Source organism: Dipodomys ordii, unplaced genomic scaffold (genome assembly GCF_000151885.1).
Source record: "Dipodomys ordii isolate 6190 unplaced genomic scaffold, Dord_2.0 Scaffold1, whole genome shotgun sequence".
NCBI lineage: Eukaryota > Metazoa > Chordata > Mammalia > Rodentia > Heteromyidae > Dipodomys > Dipodomys ordii.
The window spans coordinates 40319862-40328649 of record NW_012267217.1 but is presented as its reverse complement, the minus strand read 5'-3'; positions in this window follow the sequence as shown (position 1 = coordinate 40328649).

Below are 8788 nucleotides of genomic sequence, written 5' to 3'. Positions count from 1 at the left end.
ACGTTTACATGGGTTATTATTTGTGTATATATATTTATTTCTAGGGTTATACTTTACATAAATTTAACTCTTAAGTCTTTTAACCACTCTGTGGTGAGAGTCCCACCAATCACCCCATTTTGCAAATGAGAAAAACTAAGGCCCAGAGAGGTCATAGAACATCACCAAACCCAAGCCATACCATTGGTAAGCACTCTCAATATTGGACTCTGGGCTTGAGTCCTCAGTTTTTCGTTTTGGTTTCCATTTTGTTTCTTTTATTGCATTTTAAACAGATTCATAAACGGCAGGAGTACAAATACAGATACTTAGATACATCAACAATTCCCAAGATTACTCGATTCCTGGTACTTTATTTCACTGAACTTTGACTTTGCTTTTCTAAGGAGTAACACTATTTGAGATCTCCCTTGAGGCTACTGAATTTCAGTTGATTCATTTATATATGCTTACATACCACCCGCAGAGTATGTACTTATATGTTCGTGAGCTAACTCTAGCTTCCACATATAAGAGAAAACATACCCTTTGTCTCTCTAGGTCTGGTTTACTTCACTTGACATGATTTTTCCAGTTCTTTACAAATGGTACAATATTATTGGAACTATTCATGGCAAGACCAAGATATGCTGCCACATGAGGAGTGACCTGGTACCCAGCACTGTTTTCATTTCTTGTTTAGATAAATTCTCATACTTTCACCAGGGTTGGCCTTGAACTAAGATCAGCTTACCTTCTCTCTCTCCCTCCCAAGTAGCTGGAATTACAGGCATGTACCACCACCATTTCTAGCTCACCTAAATAATTTCCTTTCCCTCAACTTGTCCTTGAGGCATTGGCCTTTTTTAGTGGTGAGAAACAAACTTGAGTTCACAGTTACATCATGTTTATATAAGTCTTATGCTATCTATGTCTTATACTTCTACCTCCAAGGAAGAAAAGTACAAGTTACAATTGAATTTAGCTTTAGTTCAACTGGGTATGAATTTGAAATGAACTGTTTGCTTTTATCCAACTGTCAAGCTTCCTGGTGTATAGAATGGTTGATGGCAGTTGGGATAACCGAGCTAGCTTCTATATAAATGGTATTTGATGCTACCACCGTCCCTTTATGTGGTCCTCTCGTGTCTTAGCTTCTCAAAAATCTCAATTAAAAATACAAGTACTTGTGGTTTTAAATAATCAGAATTGTTTTCCTGTGCCTGGAAAAGAAACTGGCTGAAAATTTCCACCCACCCACAGGGAGCACTTATTTGCCTTTTTTTTTTATTATTCTTTTCATTCTTTATTCCATGACTTAACAGGGCTTTGATTTGTGTCTAGTGCATGACTGGGCTGGAGGTGGGGAACGGAAAGTTTCTTACATTAAAAGTAGAACGTTTGTTATTTCTTGCTTTGTGGGCATCAGAGTTCCTAATGCAAAAATGCTTGCTTTTTCTCAAGTTCTACAAGTGAGTATTTCCTTTTGCCTTGTTTGAAGTTCTCACAGCAACATTTGCATGAGTGGTTTCTCCCCTTACATTGCCTGAGGGAGTGGAGCAGCACCACCCCAACCACTGGACCAGCCTCCCTTCCCCTATGAACTCACACCAAGCAAGCACTCATTATCCACCTTCTTAGCTCTCCCCCAGCTCACCAGACACTGACTAACATCAACCTTCAATCTCTGCTGGTCTTCTGTCCCATCTCCACAGCCCCCACACTTCGACCTGAGTAACCTTTGTAATAAACCTAATTCACCTTTGCAACATGGCTGATCATCTTCCAGAGACTTCATGTGGGATTTAGATTTCCACCAAACTCCCCACAAAAAACTCTTTGCTTACTTGCTTGCTTGCTTTTCTTTTCTTTCTTTCCTTACTTCTTTCTCCCTCCACCCTTCATAGCACTTAGTGTTTGAACTCAGGGCCTCATGCTTGCCATACACCCATAAATACACATACACATTCACATACACAGATATACACACAAACATATATGCACACACATACATGTACATTCATACACACCTAGACACATATTCCCTCAGACTGCCCATCCTTCCCTCTACTTCTCTCTTTATTCTTAGTAAAGATAGATTTAACTTGAGTTTCTACTCCTCATTTTCTCCTAATTGCCCCTCAGCTCCTTGTAAATTGTCTCTGTCTCTTACTATTCCTTGAAACTCACTTTTTCCTTGAAACTTTTTCTAAGCTTGCCCACAAGCCGGACACCTCCAACTCCTCGGGGTCCTCTCTCCTTAGTATCCTTGACCTTTCTGCTCAGCTTTATGTTTGATGTTGTACTGTATCTTCAAGTGCCATTCCTGGGTGAAATAAGATCCAAGAGCCATTCTGCTCACTTAGGGTGACTTTGCTTGCTTCTACTCAGATTTAGTCTACATTAAACTGAAAGTCTAACTCTCAGCAGGAGATTTTGATCCTCCCAATTTAAACATTTCAGGGCAGCCCCTTGGCTGGTCCCAGATGCAGCCTCCTTGCCTCTGTCATTTCTCCACATGGCTCCTCTGTCAGTTCTAATTCCTCTCCCCTCTTGAAAATTGGCATTGATTTCCCCTAGAACTCAGACTGCCCTTCTCCGCTTTCCTTGCTCTCTACTTTCCTCCTGAATGGTCAAGTACCTGAGGCCACTTGTTAATTAAAAATTAAATGGACTAAAATAATGGTGCTGCTTTACTGGAGTGATTCTTAAGCTAATCTGAAGGCTATTCCAAAAAGGTTTCATAATGATAAAATTGAGATAAGTAAATAACTTCCGGTCAAAACATCCGCAATTTCTTCTGCATCCACAGTCAGGTAGGTGAATACAGAATGAGGAGGGACAGGCAGACAGTGAGGCAGAATGGTGGACCACCGGCCATGCAGGAGGCTGGCACCCAGGAGGTGGAGCCGTCAGCCGCCACTGTGTTGTGTTCCCACAGGCTTAGGCATCCTACAGAGGCACATGGGCCTCCAATTAGCCAATAACTTCTCATTTTTTTCCAGATACACTTAAGAGGCTTGCCTTTGTAAAAATAAATAAGTAAATATGTGTGTGGCTTATTCAAAAAATAACGCATCACGAGGCATATCTGAAGACCTGTGTTCTTTCTTTGATGTGTCTGCAGCTGTTGTTGTTTGAGACAACGTTTCATTCTATAGCCAAGACTGGCTGAAACTCATGATCCTCGCCCTCCCAGTCCTGGATTATGAGTGAGTACCACCAGCCCAACTCTAACTACCCCCTCCCTTTTTTTTTTTAACATTGAGTCACCTATTCTTAACTTCTAACTTAAAGGATAACACTTATTTGATACTATACACACACACAAACACACACACACACACACACAGATATAGATCATACCAAGTCAAGAGATTCTTGTTCTAGACCCAACTCTATTATTGAGCAGTTGTGTGACCCTGAAAAAGGTGCCTGACCTCTCTGAACAGAAGTTTACTCAACCTCAGGAGCCTCTCAGGACCAAATGTACATTAAAGTTCTTAAAACTATTACAGTAGACTGATAATCAACTCATGCGATTTAATTTTTTCATTACTTTTTAATGGACTTTTATTGAGCATTTAAAAAATAATCACATCAGGGACATGGGGTGGAAAATGCAGCAGTGGTACTCAGCAGAAACTATGTTGAAAATGAACAATACAACTTGTGAGTGGGGAGGGGAAGGAAAAACGGGGAGAATGGAGGAAGGGGTGACATTATCCAAAAAGAAATGTACTCATTGCCTGACATGAAACAGTGACTCCTCTGTCCATTACCTTTATAATAACAATAAAAACTTAAAAGAAATAACTGTAACACTCTTCATACATGAAATACTTTTTATTAGTGATATTACAAAAATATTCTGATATGCAGGCTAGAAACTCTTTGAAAGTGATTTCAACTTCAAATTCCACAATTATCTCATTTATAACTTAAATAATAAAATTCTTTCTAATTACTTTGGATCTACAAAAAAATACCCCTTAAAGTGTAACTTAGAATACTGAAATATTTCATAAACCTTTCAGGACTGCATATCACCTTTAATTGACAGACAAAAATATTAACTGTTACAACCATTGAAAGTGTTATCATTGAATTAGACTATGTAATAAGTGTGCAGTATATTGTTAATAGACATTTATTGTGACTATAAAAATGCTTTCTAAAATTTGATAAAACTGCAAGTACTTGCAGAAAAAGAAATCTCATCATATTTTGATTCAATTCAACTTTTCATATGCAGGGTTGAGACAGATCCCCTCCCCTTGTAAAACCCATAACAATAACATTACTTGCAATCACCGCCTCCCAGTATTTGATGAATTCTTAGGTTATAAAATATTAACTTCAAAGTTGTGAAAATCACTCCATTTCAAAAGCTGCCCTCTTTTTTTTTCCTTTTTCTTTTTTTTTGCAATCAGCTTAAATGGGAAAAATAAATTTGAATTCAGTTTAAAGCTCAAATGCTTTCGACCCAAAGAGCTGTGACAGACTGGAAGCCTGTGGAAAACCACAGTTAAAGCAAATTGCTTCAGGTTTCCAGGGCTGGCTTGGTGTGAATAGATGACACCTACTGGCACAAACTCAAAACTGGCTTTCTCTATGTAAGAAACTTCTCTGAAGAGGAAAGAAGGATGGCCAATAGAAACATGAAGAAATGCTCAACCTCCCTAGCCATAAAAGAAATGCAAATCTAAACAACATTGAGATACCACCTCATCCCAGTTAGAATGGCTATAATCAAGAACTCTAATAACAACAGATGCTGGAGGGGATGTGGACAGAAGGGAACCTTACTGCATTGTTGGTGGAAGTGTAAACTTGTTCAACCACCCTGGAAAGCAGTATGGAGGTTCCTCAAAAGACTCCACATAGAGCTCCCGTATGACCCAGCAATCCCACTTTTGGGCATTTACCCAAATGATCACAAACAAGACCATACTAAAGCTAGCAGCACAAATATGTTTATTGCAGCATTATTCACCATAGCTAAGATATGGAACCAACCCAGATGCCCCTCAGTAGATGAGTGGATCAAGAAAATGTGGTATATATACACAATAGAATTCTATGCCTGCATCAGAAAGAATGACATTGACCCATTGTTAGGAAATGGAAAGACAGAAAAAATTATATCAAGTGAAGTAACCCAGGCCCAAAGAAACATAGGTCCCATGGTTTCTCTTATTTGCAATAACTAGTCTATGTCTGAGACAAGCAGAAACAGTCAGATAAGTTGATGTTAGGCAAAATGAACCCCAAGATAAGGACTCAAATGGTTTTTATTTCATGCTATTGTTTCTAACATATTTATAAGATGATTTCTTTGTTTCTTTGTATGTCCCTCCCCCACAGTATAAACCCTGTTTTCAATGTATTTGATGTTGGTATAATTAGGGAAGGGAAGGGAAAAAACAAATGGTTTAAATACGGATACAGGTGGACCCATTGCAACAATGAGATGTACAAGTTGTTATGTCGAAAACGAACTTTACAACTTTGGCATGGGACAGGGATGGGAAGGGGGGGCGGGAGGAAATGGGAAGGGATGGTAAGAGGTAACAAAGGAGGAGGCAACAATGCTTGATAAGAAATGTACTCATTACCTTGCTCATGTAATTGTAACCCCTCTGTACAGTATTTTCACAATAAAAAAAATTTTAAGAGGAAAAAAAAAGAAGAGAAGTAACCCAGTCATCTTCCTCAGCAAAAGAAAAGAAGAAAGGAAAGAAAAAGAAAACAAAACCATTCCTAACCAGATCCAACATTGTCAAATACGTAATTGCCGCTGGTCCTAAGCAAGGCTTTTTTATGGAATCACAAGAAAATGTTCATGATACAGTAGATAAAAGAAGACAGACAGGCTGGGCACCAATGGCTCACGCAACTCTTATCTTCAATAAAACTATCAGAAAACCAGAAGTGGCACTGTGGCTCAAGTGGTAGAGCACTAGCCTTGAGCTGAAGAGCTGAGGGATAGCATCCAGGCCCAGAATTCAAACCCCATGACTGGTTAAGAAAAAAAAAAAAAGGAAAACAGACAGATAGATGAGATAGATATCCATGTATCTGAGCTTAATGTTGAAATTTTATATCAAATGTATTAAGAAAATTATATAGAAAGCATATCTAGAAAAATAAGGGACAAGGCACTAGAACCTTGTTAGCATTACTGAAAACAAGATAAATACTATATGTGACCTTTTTCTTTCTTAAAATCTCATAAGGGTACATTACAAAGGGTAAATTGAGTACTGAGCTTAATAATGGGCTTAGTAATAGCCTGGCAAAGCTGTTATTTGTTTTTGTTTTGTTGTTTTGTTTTTTATTTTGGGGGGCTTGAGCTCAGGGCCTGAGTATTATCTTAGCTTTTGTGCTCAAGGTTAGCACTCTGACACTGGACTCACAGCTCTGCTTCCAGCTTTTTGGTGGTTAGAGATAAGAGTTTCATGGACTTTCCTGCCAGAGCTGGCTTTGAACTGAGATCCTCAGATTTCACCTTCCTGAGTAGCTAGGATTACAGGTGTGACCACCAACCCTAGCTTGTTATTTGTATTTTAGTATCTATTTTCATGTAACTTTTCCTAAGAACAACCAGAGCAATCACTGCAATTCTCCTTTCCCAACTTCCCCATTCTCTAAGTGCCTTTGAGAGTCTGATTTCATACAGTTTTGTGTGTCCAGCCCTTTCCATTACTATTGGGAATTCTAGAGCATCCCAGCCTAGTAATTTGTAGTTTTCAAAAGTAATGTTAGTTTTCAAAATCCAATGAAGCTTTAGCAGATACACTACTTCAGGATATGAAACTTTCCAGAATAAAATTAATCTCAATGTCTCTGTGTGTGTCTGTTTGTGGTGTGTGTGTGTGTGTGTGTGTGTGTGTGTGTGTGTGTGTGTGTGTGTGTTTGTGTGTGTGTGTATACCAGGGCTCAAACTCAGGACTACACCCTCTTGCTTGGCTTTCTTGCTCTTGGCTAGCACTCTACCACTTGAGCCAGGCCTCAGGCCAGATTTTTGCTTGTTAATTGGACATTTGCTAGTTAATCAGACATTTCTGCCTGGGCTAAGGTGGAATCATGATCCTCCAGATCTCACCCCCCTGAGTAGCTAGGATTACAGGCATGAACTACCAATACTCAGCTCACATATACATATATATATATATAAGCATATATATATATATGTATATATATATATGTTTGCTTGTTTGTTTGTGTTTCCCCGACCGAGAATCTGAATATCTGATACTTTTTCTCACTGGCTGGTACTCTACCACCTGAGCCATACCTCCAACCTCTCATTTATATTTCTTGATCACTATTCTATGTCTTGGATAGACTTCATTAGCTGTAAGAAATTATATCTAACAAGTGTTTCCTCAATCTTAAGTGTTGGCCCACTGAAAAAGAGGGGTAAAATCTTGTCTAAGTAGTGGGCATTGGCAGAAAAAAATAATAAAAGATACCTGAGAGCGGTGACTAGACAGTTGTTTAGGGCTGGTGTTACACCAAGAATAATCTGAGATAGGTAAAAAGATGACATGGGTAGAGTGAGGTACGAGTCACAATACTGTAGTGACTGCAACAGGAGAAAGAATGAAAGGCAGAAATTTGTACGTTGTAGCATGGCAGAGTGCCTGTATCTTATAAGATGTCATGGATGCTGGATACCAACACTGAACACTTGTGCAGAACAGCTATTACCATACATAGCCTATGAAAATGGAAGCCTGTCTCAGAGAAGTTAAATTAAATAAACCAGTCAGAACTAGAACCCAGGTACCCTTTCTTCTAGATTAGTGTTTTTCAAAGTATCTGAAGAGAGGGGGTGGGGAATATAGGGAGAGGGCTTACAGGAACTGATCCTAGAAGCCTGTTCCTAGCTTAGTTCTTAGCTTCTTAACACAGTTTACATTTCCTCTGTGTAAAGGACATAATTATACATTGGACACAATTATACAATGGGACACAGTTAATCATTACCTTACCCTAATTATAGATACATGGAAATCCCTATGCTTTTCTGATATTAGCTTTTCATAAGTCATTTGGTATAAAAATACAAACTAAGTTTTGTCAAATAGAGTTATAAAGCCATGAAATATAATGTCACACTTCAATGTCCAAACCCTCAAGTTAAATCTTAAGAATTATTTCACAACAGGCATAACACCTCTCTTACCAAGACATAGTGAGCTAACTAAGGGCCCTTCCCTCCCACACAGATAACACGTAGGCAGTTTCATCAAATTGAATCAAGAGCCCCAAAGAGTCCACGTGAAGCTAAAGAGAACATTATGGAGAAACTCACAGCGATATTACAGTTCGTTGTGAAGAACACATTTTTAAAAACTAAAACAGCATAAAGATGATTACTAGGCCTACCACCTGTCAAGCTGGACTATAAAATTATAGATCATTTTATGCCAGCAAAATGCAATTTAGACAGACATATACATCCACAGCCAGGAACCTGTGTATATAAGAATTTAATGTTGGATAAAGCCAGTGCATTAGACAGGGTACAGTTGCAGAAACAAAACAAGCCATTCTGTCTCTAAATTTAACCAAGAAAAGGATTTGTTACCTGATATTGAAAATCTTTGGAAGGGCTGGCGAGGAAGATTCTGGGCTGAACTTCCGAAGGAAATCCCTGCCCCTGAGATGCGCCTCAATGTCCCCCTGAGTTCTCCAGAAGTTGCAGCCTTGGCCACATCTGTGCTAGCCAAATACATGTCTTCTGTCTAGTGCAGTTTTGAACATGAGCGTGCCTAGCGCATCTGACAGGCAGAAATAT